This window comes from Poecilia reticulata, chromosome 22 (genome assembly GCF_904066995.2).
Source record: "Poecilia reticulata chromosome 22, P_reticulata-male-v2, whole genome shotgun sequence".
In the NCBI taxonomy this organism is placed as follows: domain Eukaryota; kingdom Metazoa; phylum Chordata; class Actinopteri; order Cyprinodontiformes; family Poeciliidae; genus Poecilia; species Poecilia reticulata.
In genome coordinates, this window is record NC_088851.1 from 26,227,141 (window position 1) to 26,240,303 (window position 13,163).

The 13,163-nt window shown below is 43.2% G+C and overlaps 1 protein-coding gene across 1 annotated transcript in view; it reads left to right on the top strand.

The window, feature by feature from the left end:
- The first annotated feature begins 1,534 nt into the window (after positions 1-1,534).
- The window catches only part of luzp1 (leucine zipper protein 1), a 41,767-nt gene continuing 30,138 nt past the window's right edge, over positions 1,535-13,163 (top strand). Inside the window, exon 1 of the mRNA XM_008401887.3 lies at positions 1,535-1,911. The gene's annotated coding sequence lies outside the window, so the exon portion shown is untranslated. The remainder of the gene's footprint in view (positions 1,912-13,163) is intronic.

A 13,163-nucleotide genomic window follows, 5' to 3' on the forward strand; every position in this document is an offset into this window, starting at 1 on the left:
TTTCCAGGCTCTTTTCCAGGCTTTCCCCAGGCTCTTTTCCAGGCTCTTATCCAGGATTTTCCAGGCTCTCTGGCTGCCCTTGAACCCTGTGCTCCTGGCTGGTCGAGGATGTTTGGGTTTGGGAAGGATGTCGGACAGAAAGCGTCTCTTCCTGGACCAGCAGCTCTGGCGGTAAACACTGACCGTCACTTCCTGGTTCCTCTGGCTCTCTGCCAATCAGAGGATCCCTTCAGTCAACTCAGGGAATCAAACCTTCAACCCTCACCAGGCTGCCTTGCTGCTGCGCTGGCGTTGCTGCGTGGCATCAGAGTGTCTGAGCATGCCCGGTTACGCCTTGGCCTCCTCTGGGATGTTCTGCTATCTCAGGAATGTTTTCTACCTGCAGAAGGTGATTTACGCCATGCTGTGACCATGGCAACCAGGGCTCATCTGCATATCGATGACCTAATCAGCTGATGATCTTTAGAACAAACCAATAAATAGTTTTAGCATCACATGAACATAAACCAGGGCAGGACCGAAACAGGATTTAAACCTGGGCAACTTTCAGCAACCTGGGGCAACTTTCACCAACCTGGGGCAACTTTCAGCAACCTGGGCAACTTTCACCAACCTGGGCAACTTTCACCAACCTGGGGCAACTCTCACCAACCTGGGCAACTTTCACCAACCTGGGGCAACTTTCACCAACCTGGGCAACTTTCACCAACCTGGGGCAACTTTCACCAACCTGGGGCAACTTTCACCAACCTGGGCAACTTTCACCAACCTGGGGCAACTTTCACCAACCTGGGCAACTTTCACCAACCTGGGCAACTCTCACCAACCTGGGCAACTTTCACCAACCTGGGGCAACTTTCACCAACCTGGGCAACTTTCAGCAACCTGGGGCAACTTTCACCAACCTGGGCAACTTTCACCAACCTGGGGCAACTTTCACCAACCTGGGCAACTTTCACCAACCTGGGGCAACTTTCACCAACCTGGGGCAACTTTCACCAACCTGGGGCAACTTTCACCAATCTGGGGCAACTTTCACCAACCTGGGGCAACTTTCACCAACCTGGGGCAACTTTCACCAATCTGGGGCAACTTTCACCAACCTGGGGCAACTTTCAGCAACCTGGGGCAACTTTCACCAACCTGGGGCAACTTTCACCAACCTGGGGCAACTTTCAGCTGTAACAATATGGGCCTCCGTTACTGGCAAAAATATGTTCACGTGTCAAAGTGAGCGGGGGACAAGCTCACTTCATGGAAGTGGAACATCCATCCATCCATCCATCCATCCATCCATCCATCCATCCATCCATCCATCCATCCATCCATCCATCCATCCATCCATCCATCCATCCATCCATCCATCCATCCATCCATGTTTCCTTTCTCTAGGTGTTTCTCTAGGTTCCATATTAAAAATCTTCTCTGGACTTTCATTCCTTCATCATTCTCTGTAAGTGTGACGTCATATCCGTCCAGTAAAGTGCGCTAACTGTGTAAATGTGGATGTTTGTGGGACTGAGGCAGAGTAAAACCTGTAGGAACCCTGGCGGCCGCCCAGAGGCAGAGAGGGGCGGGCCGTCTGAGCCGGGAAGGGCGTTCTCTCTGCGGTCAGGCCGGGCAGAGTCATCCCGAGGGGTGGGTCCTCCGGCGGCAGAAAAGGAAAGCCCACCTTTTTTCATTGTTAAGGACGCGGTGGAATGTGATGGTTTGATCTCAAACGGACCAGGGAGGGGAAGAACCAGCGCGAAGGAGCGGGACTGAGGCAGAATAAACAGCCCCCTCCTCTTCCTCCGGTCCAGCCTGGGAAATATGTGGAGCAACTTGTCCCGGTTCGTGTCGGCTGCCGTCCGCCTGAACTTTGTGGATTAATCCGAGGTTCTTTTGTGACCCGGCGGGGGAGCCGTTCAGGTAAATCTGGGCCCGGAATGAAGCGTGTTTGTGGGGGGAAATGTGTGTTCGGGTTCCCGAGTTGGACCCAGTCAGTTGGGACTGCAGAGTCTGAACTGCGGCAAGTTTTCTAGCCTTCCTCCGCGTCTTCGACCTTCTCCTCCTCCTCCTCCTCCTTCTTCTTCTTCTCCGCTCTGAAGGGAACCATCCAGGTTCGCAGAGGAAAGCCCAGGTGGCTGGGACATTTTATATTCCGACTACATGCGGGATTCTGGTGTTTTTCTCCGGGTTTGGTGCTTTTATTTCATGTTGACTTTAGTTAAACGTCAGCGCGACGTCACCGCGGGCCGCTGCATTTGATGTTGCTGGAAAGAAGCCCGTAACGAAGCGCAGGCTGCTGCTCGCTGCTGTTCTGCTGGCTGATGTTTTCTGAGCCCAGGCAGAAGGCCCCTGGACTGTTTCTGGGTTTCCCCGTCATCTGGGTCACCGGGGTTTTTCTGGAGATTCCTTTCAGTTCCTGAACTCCTGTTGAAATTAAGATTACAGGTACTTCCTTATCCAAAATGTCCCCACTGAAGGGTGGGCTTTTATCGTATGTTTGTCATTTATCGAGATAAACGGTACGATATTATTGTCATGATGGTCATTTTGATTTGTTTTCATGATAAATTTCAGTAAAAGTTAAAAAATATGACCAAAATGTTCTTTTTACTATTGTTTTTCCCAGGGTTTTCAGTAAATCAAAAATACAATTAAACAAAGTCTCTGTATACAGTTTACTGGTTTGAAGCAAACTTCTTTAAGCATGCAGCATCCTGAAGAAGCTTAATTTAAATAGAAATGCTTTTCAGGAGCAGCATTTGTTTGTTTCTGCCATATAGTTTACCTAAAAAAGAAGCAATAGTTGTTTTTTTACCATAATTTTTTTTATCATTAACACAATATTACTTCAAAATATTGCACAACTATTCTAACTCTACTTAAAGCTGCATGCCAGGTTTTTCTGTAAAATCAACCAAACTTACATTAACTATGGACTGTCGCATACGGAACAAGATTCCATGGTCAGTTTTTATTTTAGTTTTGCTATTTTCTTATTTTTAAAATAAATAAATCTGGTAACATCACACAAGGAATAAGTCAACTAATTGGATTATTCCAGTTCGACGGTGTGTATTTTTCATAGGTTTTCCTCCTTGTTTTAATTGAATTCCTCCAAAGTTGGTCACTTATACTGCTCAGAACAATGCATAGATTTCTGGTAAAACTTGCAGTTTAAGGTGATTTCAGGTGTTTTTCCACCTGATAGACTTTGTTTCCTTCTTCAGGAAGCATAAACAGAAATGAAGTGGAGTGGCATCAGATTTTAGCGGTTGTAGGATTTTTCTTTTGTCTTTAGCAAAGGCCCACCAGTAATTTCTCCCGCTAGCACTAGATTAGCACGTTTGTTTTGGTTGTTTTTACCCATAATGCCCAGTGCTGTAGTCTACTTCCTGCTGTTGGAGCGGTCTCTGGTCCTCGTGGCGTTCACATATACCAGAGTTCACTTCAACCAAACCGATACTGAGGTTTGTAGGCGGTCCAGAGTTTGATTCCGCGTTCTTACCTCCCTATGCTAATCAATGCTAACCGCTTGGTTAGCATAGCAACCATTTGGTGTTGCTGTTCCTGATCCTACTTGTTGGCTTCACCTGTAGTCCACGCCTCCAATCAACACAAAAGTCAGGGAAAGTAAATCCCCAAAATCTTCTTGTCAGAAGAGGAGATGATGAGGAGTAGGAAGAAAAAGTGGTATGACAGCAGGTCATGGAAAATCCCTTACCTGTATGGTAGGTACAGGTACGGGATTTTCCTGGAAGGTGATGAGTTAATTAGTTTCATGACTGGTGGGAATGGAAAGAGGCTACAATAAGATGGAAAATGTAAATAGAAATGTTCACAGAGTTAGCCGGCCACAGCGCTGATGACGGTAATCACTGGACTTTCTGTAACTTGATCCATGGCTCACTGGTCAAACTGGTAAAACACTAAAGATCCGTCAACTCAAATGTGTCAGAAGATGAAATCTGTCAAAAGTTTCCCATCTGGCACAATACTTCAGATTTACAGAAAGATTAGGTTTTAAATTCATGTAATTTCACACGCCATGATAAACTAAAGCAAAAATATCCTATTTTCTCGCCATCATATTGTTCAAGCCAAAATGTTTGTAAGATTTATAAGTTATGCTGAGCTACATTACAAAACACAACAAAATCAGATTTTTTCCCTGTTGTACAATTTTTTACCATAAATTTAAAGGAGCTAATAATCAGGTTAAAATGTGCTACAAGCTAAAAAACTGAATATTTGCTTCAGTTAAGCAAAAATAATTACTGTCAAATTTATTTACAACTCTAATAATTTAATTTAACTATTCATGTTAGATTTGAGCATTAATATACTTAATATTCACAAAATAAACATATTAATGGTAACTACTCTAAAGTAGCTACCAAATTTTATGAATAAGAAATGAATAATATGAACAGAAACATGTTTCTTGTGGGTTAAAGGCTGGATGTGGCAAGTAGGGCTGAAACTAATGATTATTTTAGTTATTGATTATTTTGATGATTAATCTATTTGGATTAAAAAAAATCACATTCTACAGATTTTTCATTTAACCTCTTAAGATTTTTTGTACAATATTAATGAATGAAATAAAGATTCATTGCATAAGATGGAATAATTCCCTTTAGTGAATTTGAACCAGATACATATTTATACACTTTTTGTGCAGTTTTGGTTTTAATGCAGCTCCACATGTTGCTTTTTGAGTCCATATGCTCCAGTTAATGATTAATCGATTATTAAATTAGTTGACGATTATTGAGTGTTAGTTGCTTTTCTTTAAATCAGGGGGCGATGGGTTAATTGTTGTCTTTTTGCAGTCGGTCACTTTTGCTTGCTGGTTAAGCATTTAACCTGGGAGGATTAACCCGACTCATCAGGTTAGAAGTTGATATTCAGAGTAAACACTGCGGAGCGTTTTCTGTTTGAGTATCTGTGTTTGCGTTTTGCTCAAATGAGATTGAAAGTGCCGCGATGCGTGGCCTACAGAAACAAGGTGTCAGTCTGAACGGTACATGCCCAGGGCTGGAAGGCGGGCGCATGAAGGCGGGCGCATGAAGGCGGGCGCATGCTGCAGCAGCTGCAGCTGCAGGAAGGCTGGCTGGCTGCAGTGGTTGGTGGAGGACTAATGTGCCAGGTGGGGCTCGTAAAGAGCAGCAGAGGGAGGGAAGGGAGACGGAGGGGACCTGCCTTGACCTGTTTCAGACATGAAGGGAGACAAAAAAATGGGGGAAAAAAATCCCTGATGACTTTTCAGTAAGGCTCGCCTCCCAGCCTGCTGCAGATTATGCCAGCCGCTTTCCTCTGGGCACGGGCCGCTGCATGGCAGCTAGTCGCGAGGGTAGATGTGGGAAAAGGCTTTCTTTTGGTATTTTATTACAGCATTTGTGGGGGGAAATGGCAGCAGCTTTTTGGGAAAATCAAGAGTGAGATGCCTAATTTTCCCCCTGATTACAGCTTCAACCAGGCCTTTCAGTCCTGGGAAATTATACTCCAGCTTGGGTTTGGTTAAACTGACTGTAGGGAGGAATGATTTCCAGCTCATGCTCTGCGTGTTACACAGCAATATGATAACTGCAGCCGCCACCTGTCTATGGAGAGATTTTAATGCCAATAAATTAAGGGATTTTAATCCAGGAGTTGCTGCGATGTCCCATCTTCTCTTCTGACTGGTTTCCCCTCCGCAGAGCGCCCTGTTAAACCGCCCACTCTGCTCTGGGTGAAACCAAAAACTAATCATTACGGGTGTCCAATAAGGGTCATTATCAGCCTAAGCTCTGGACCTGGGGATTACCGAGCGGCTGAATAACCGCTCTGGGGATTAAATTTAAATATTGAGGCTTTCTGCCTGGGAGAATCAGACCGCTGGGAATGTCGGTGGTGAAGTTCCTGCCACTCTGCATGACGCTGCTGTCAGAGCGGCAGATGCATGTGGGACCTCAGAACATGGCTGCCGGTTCCCAGGGCTGCTAATAAGTGGGTAGAAAAAGTGATTTTGTTTAAAAACGTTTAGAGCAAGAAGAACTTAAAGAGTTTCCTGCAGTGGAAATAAATAAAATGTTTTTTTATGTCGAGGTAATTTTTTCTTAACTTGGCTAAGAAATACCTCTGACATCAACATGTGGAGAGACGAGCCGCACATCGCAGGGATAATCTGACTTTTTTTGATTAACTGATAAATAATTGAATAGAAAAGGTTAACCTGGGATTTTTAAGTGCAGAGTTTGAACCAGGTGGATTTAAAATGGCCACTGCAGGAGTTCTGGGTGGAAAATATGTATATTCACAAAAAGGTTTTAATCTTAAATGTTTGCTTTTTTTGCACATTTTGACTTAATTACTTCTTTTTCAGTAAATCTTCTTTTATAGTCTGCAACTACAGTTATTGTTTCGCCCCTAGTCACATCCATTCTAATGTGATTATCACACATTGCAGTCAGTTTCAGTTTTTATTCAAATTAATTAATTAGTTTCTGTCTCAGGAACCTGAGCAGATTGCATCAAATCCTTGACCTGCAGCAATTCCTCACAGTGAGCAAGAATTAAACCTTCAGAACCAGAACACGACCCAAACGCCACCAACTCTTCAATAAATTAGAATATTAGTCAAAGTTCGTTTATTTCAGTGTCTTCTCACAAAGACTGACTGTTTCAAAGCCTTTATTTCTGTCAGTTATGATGATTTTTTTAGCATTTATCATCCGAGTTTCACATCAGACTAATTAAAACATCTTGGTACAGAACTGGCAGCGTTCAGCACCAGTTACCTGGTCCGGCTGTTACTGGAAAATAAGGGCAAAACCTGTAAATGCTCTAAAAGAGTCGCTTGGATTAGGCCACGCCCACTTCCAGGTAGAAAAATGCCTGCCGCACAGCTAAATACGCAACACGGGTTTTACCATTTATTCCCAGTGGATCCAGCTTGACTGCATGAAACAATGTTACGTTTACTGATCACATTAAAAAGAGACTGTTGTCAAGTTTAACACATTTCAAAGTTTTAATGGCGGCTGGTGGAAAAATTAATTGGAGTAAATCTTAGTCAAATTATTAACCCTCAATACTGAGAGAGTTTAGCCAGTTTCTAAAACATCCAACATCTGGAAGTCCTACAGTATCAATCATTTAATATTTTAAAATGGCAGTGATTAATACAAGTAACAAAAAATTACAAAATGTTTCCAAATCGGTTTCTTCCAATAAAAAACTTGAACAATAACTGCATGTGTTTGTTTGTGTCTGGTGGATATTTGGTTTGTTTTTCATTCAGTGGGTAGAAAATCCTTAAGTTTAACTCAAGTGAGAGTAGAAATACTTCATAATAATTAGTGAAGTAAATGTAACTCTGCTCACAGCCATGTTTCCTGAATACTCCTGCTGTGTAAGCCGCAGCACATCCTGATTGACTGCAATCGATACGTTGGCTGGATTTAGGACCGGATGGCGTTGGGGTTTATTAGCGGTCCAGGTTTTAGCCTCGGTTCCCCGTCAGACCAGGAATAGCGCGGCGGAGGATGCAGAGATGTTACAAAAACTCGGACCTGCTTGAAATAGCAGCGATGAATCATGATGTTTCCCATGTAGCGTTGTGTAAAAGCCCACTCACGTCCGTGTGTGTGTGTGTGTGTGTGTGTGTGTGTGTGTGTGTGTGTGTGTGTGTGTGTGTGTGTGTGTGATAACAGTAAATGCGGAGCCGCATCCTGGACAGAGGTTTGTGTTGACACAGCGCAGGCCAGCTGGAGCGCCGTCGGTGGCTGGACGCCAGAAACACTCTGCATGAGCAAAACGTGTCTCTGCAGGAAACATGGAAAATAATTCACTACATTTCATTTGTCTGAGCAGTCATTTTATTTTCACATTGTTTTTCGTGAATACTTTGCACCACATCCAGCGAAACGTTAGCCTAGCCACTGTTAGCTGCTAGGCAGCGATAGCGGCTGCTGCAGGTGATTTTTTTGTTTTTGACTCATTTCTGCACGTTTTGACTTGCATCTTAAAAACTGTTTTAAGTCCAAAGTTCAGCTAGAGGCTCCTGATAACATTGATGTCTTGTGCATTTGATGGACAGTGAGGAAAAAACAAACAAACAAACTTTCTCTAAACTAGAATCATGGATCCTTGTCTCTTTACACGGGTCCATTTGGTTGAAGAATATGTTCTAGTAATAATGCTTTTTGATTTTTTTAAAAAATGTTTTTCTTCTAATTCATCCCTTTCTGGCATTTCAAACCAATTTTAGTAACTGATTATTCATGGAATAACAAAGTTATTTGTTGGAGCCGAGAGAAAACTAATGTTTTAATCAATATTCCTACTTGCAACCAATTCTGTTGAAATGTTTTGTAATTATTTTACTTTGCATGGACGTCTGAATATGAAAAAAACTAATAAAATTTCAGCGAATGTTGAATCATTTTTCATAATTTCGCAACATCAATTTTTAACAGCAGCCAAGTTTGTTTTCACAGTAATTAAATTTTAGCAATCAGAAATGATTGTGGTAATCATGCAATCATTTTATTTTGTCCACTGTAACTGTGAAAGTGTTGCTCTTTCCTCGTTTCTTCCTTCTGTTTACCTTTTATTTCAGTGCAGCAGCAGCAAAGTGACAGATTTACATAGAGAGTAAGTCGTAGTAATAAAAACAGATATAAAGTAGACAGAATGTGTTGTCTGTGCAGGTATTTCTACGTCTTGGGGCACTTTTGCTTGCTTTTGTTCCCGTCCAGGTGGATCTGCCATCAGATACCAGACACTCGGCGTCCTTCTCTCACTGAGCTGTAACTAGAAGTACTTTTTCAGCCCGGAGTTCACATGACGGAGTGACGTTCGCTCTCACTCTGGTCATGTCAAAGCATGAACCTCTGCTTTTATAGAAATGTTTGTCTGATTTTAGTTTGTTGAAAGTTTTATGGAGTTTTTATGACTGGATTTCTAAAACCAAAATGCAGAATCAGTTTTTATCTATTTTTTTTATTTGTAATTTAAGAGCTGCATCAAATATTACCCAAACTGCCTTGTGTTGCGTCTGCAGCAACACTAAAGTCGTTGCATGCAAGGATTCTGTGGATTTATTAGTTCTGACTGCATTTTGTCTTCAGTCTTCTGTAATAGTTTCTCCTCTGAAACGTTGCATAACTGCTTTCCAAATAAGCCAGCTTCCAAATCGACATATCTCCTCTTTACTGACCTGTGGAGGATTTGATTGGGCCACTGGGTAGTTATCAAACACGTTACATGAGCAGATGAATCGGGAATTGTTTTCACCAAATAATCTGCTCACTAACACAACAACTCTGAAATTCAGTGCCCTGCAGGATCCGGTGTGTTTGATTTGGGTTTATTATGAGAAAAGGATGTAAATCAGAATGCAGGTGTATAATGGAAGGAACATGTCTGACAGGTGAAGCATGTGCTAATATTTCTGACTGTTTAACCATATTTGCACAGCTGCAAGACATGGAATAGAAATGTGCTTTATTGTCCCAAAGAATTCATATTTATCCACAGAAAAGCTACAAACGCATGAATGATGCAAACTCCAAAACAGACAAATACAGAAACGCAAATGAAACGGAAAAACTCTGCAAACAAAATCCTGCAACAGGAAATGAGAGCGAAGGATAAAACTCCACAAATACTAAAAATGCCAAGTATGCAACGCTGCAAGCTTGATAAAACATTAGTCCTCCAGGCCACTAGGGGGAGTCGACCAACAAATCGTCTGGGACCAGACTCAGTAAAGATGGGATGTTGTGATTTAATAGGATGTCCAGAAGAAAGTTGGAGGAAAGAAGGGACAGGTGAATTATACTTCATGTCTTTCTGAAATGTGAAAAAAACATCAGGGCATTTATATGGGTTCTACCACCGACTCCAGACTCCCCCTACTGGTCGGAGGACTTCTGCTTCAGAGTTTGCAGCTTTTTTATTTGCAGTGTTTCCCCTTTTTGCTGCTTCTTCCTGTGTTTGCAGTGTTTTTCTGTTTCTGCATTTTGGAGTTTCATTCATGTGTTTGCATCGCGTTTCACCGTTTGCACCTGTCAGCCACCGTAGGATTCAGATGATTTATGAAAAGCTGTAAAAACAGATGAGCGCTCACTGCAAGACTTATCTCCATGTTATGCAACGCTCACCAGTAGCATCCATCCAAACGTACTCCTCCTATCAGGATTTATTAGCACGCTTCCTGAAACCAGATGACTATCCTGCTGCTTGGGTTCCCACAGTGTCTGATGTTAGATTATAAGAACATGACTAAGATGTCGCAGCATCAGGTCCAGATATTGGTGGATCATCTTCTCTTTGGTTTGTTTAGTTGTTGAGCTTTAGAGGAAACGGTTCCTGATCGGAGTCACCTTCTGATCTGTAAAGTAAACCAAAAGCATCTAGATTTAAAACCTGTCTTCACTGCAGGTCTGTGGCCTCTTCCTCCTCCTTTCCCCCACAGTTTGCTGCAGACTGCTGAGAAGAATGTGCTAGTGACTGATAGTTGCTGTGATAATGTTTAATCAGGCCTCACATGGTTGGAGTTTGGACTGTATTGACCAACAATGTGGGTCACTCTGCTACAGTAGCCTTGTTGTTTGCACCGTCAGGTTGAAGTGAATGAAAAGGGTTTCGTTCTGATCATTCAAAGGGCGTGCAGCATCATGTTTGCAACCTTTCAGCTCTGCTCGGGCTTGACGTGCACCACAGTTATGTTCTTTTCCAGTTCGATGTGTGAGAACAGCAGCAGAAGGTGGAGTGAAGTGGTGACGTTATCGTTGGAGAGCTGCTATCAGTGACGCAGTGATGGCAAAGTCTGCAGCCTCCGTGCGAGTTCATAATGTGAGGATTTTTATGGTGAATCGTTCAGAGAGGAGAACTCTTATCTGAGAGACAGTATGCTGGAGACTTAACAAACCGGCACCAGGGAGCCGGAGCGGGCGAATATTTTTACTGTGGTTCAGCTTCCAGTCAGACTAAAACTCCCCATGTGTGTTTTGGGGTTTTTCACATTCAGTATTTAACGGTTATAATTTGGCTTATTTAGCATGAGAGGGAAAGAAGAGGGTTCATATTTTCACCTTGTTGTTCATTCATTCATAAATGTCAGTTTCAAACTAAATATTTACTTGGCTTGCAAATGTTAAGCTCCAAGTTAAATATTTAGTTTAGAAACTAAAGTTAATATTTAGTTGGCAAGCAAAATAACATTTATAAGCGTAAACAAATATTTAGCTTCGTTTGGAACAAAATGGCTGTTTTTTAATCTGATGTCCTGATGTTCAACACTTTGTTTCAGCTGTTCCTGGTTTTAAAGTCTTTATAAATAAAGTTTATGTTGAAGCTATATATTTACTTTGAAGCTAAACGTTTAGCTTTCTAATTAAATATTTAACATTTATAAATGAATGAATAACATGGTCAAAATGTGCCTTTTTTCCACTGTAATAAATTATTGCTGTAAATCTGTGTATTTTTGCAAACTGCAGCCCATAACTTTGTCTGCTTTGCTCTCATTGGCCTGTCAAAAATGGCTGCCAAGTTGACCCTGTGAAAAAACCCAAAACAAAACATGGAAGAGGTGCAAAGGAAGCAGACTTCAAACGCCTGTGGGAGGAAGTGGAGGAAGGGAGCGCGGCGTTTTAACGTTGCTTATGAATTCCTGGGACACTTTATTTTCTCAAAGTGCTTTTTCTTCATTAACCGGCCCTGTGATTATCTGGTCGTGCTGTCTCCTGGTCCTTCACCTCACTTAACAGAAGAGCCCCCCACGCCGCCCCTCCGCCCCGCCGCTCCTCCGCTCCAGGAGTATTTTTGGAACGTAATGAAAAGAGAAATCTGAACTGCTTAGCCTTAAAAGGCATGTCTGGGTCAGCTGGGTGGAAACTTGCGGTATTAATGCCTGCACATTTTCTGTGTGAGTGGGTCATCTGAGATTTTCAGTGTGTGTTGATGCTGTGAGGAATTCCTCGGGTTGGGGGGAGATGGGTGGGCTCCATCTCCAGGAAGGGAGGGAAGGGGCATATTTGGCATATTTCAGGAGCCTTTTCCGTCTGGTTCACGGTGCATTCTGCAAGCGTGGGCAGAAGAAAGCCCAACATCTTCTTCTGAAGGTGGTGCAGGCGGGACTCACCTCCACGGAGTCCTGACCCAGAAATCAACCCACCAACGTGGTGAACGATTATAAAAACGCCGCCTCACACCAGGGCAGAAACACACAGCTGCGACGCCCCCCCACCAAGTCAACCTCAGTAACGTCCATAAACGGCTACATGTTGACCCAAACTCCCTCATCCAGCACCGGGTTTGGACTGGACTAGCTAGCCTGGCCTCTGCGGCTTTCCGGTCACTTCTGCCTCGGTTTAAAGTATTAGACTCTGTTATTTGCTGTTGGTTGGCCTCAGAATGATGTGCTGGCAGTTCTGGGCCTGGCGGTTCGCTGAGGTCACAGCGAGGTTGTAGAGGAAGAGACGATCTGAGCATTGTGACTGAGAAATATCCTCCTTTAAGAAGATGAGTTCACCGTGTTCATGAAGGGATGGAGATGGTCAGCCACAAAACTCAGAGACGCTGTGGGGAGTAAAGATGTTTTCACACATGATGGTCCGGTCGACCCGGTTCTACTGGACCCAGAACATCTGCTCCACCTCCAGCTGCTGTGGCTCTGAGTCAAACCAACCTGTTCCCCTCCTGGCCTGTGGGGGCGCTGCACCAAGAACCACTGAAGGAAACGACACAGAAACCTCTGAAGACACTGAGAGCAACTTCCTTCTTCACCAGATGGAAACAAGATGGAGGATTTTAGCGGTTGGGGGATTTCTCTCTAGTCTTTCTGACACTAGCATGTTTGTTTTGGTTGTTTTTACCCAGAATGCATTGCGCTGTAGTTCACTTGCTGCTTTTGGAGGACCAGAGTTCACCTTTAGGGTGCATTCACCCCTACCTGGTTCAGTTCACTTTAACCCGACTCCAGGTTGTTTGCCCAGAAGGTCCGGTTCATTTGGTGAGGTGTGAACACTAATTGACCTCTGACCTCTGGTTCTAAAAACCTCGGCCTGGATTTAAGTGAATTCTAGTTCAGTTTGAATTCGTATGCAGACCAGAGACGGCTCCAAACGCAGAAAGTGGACTACAATGCAGGGCATTCTGGGTAAATACAATCAAAACAAACA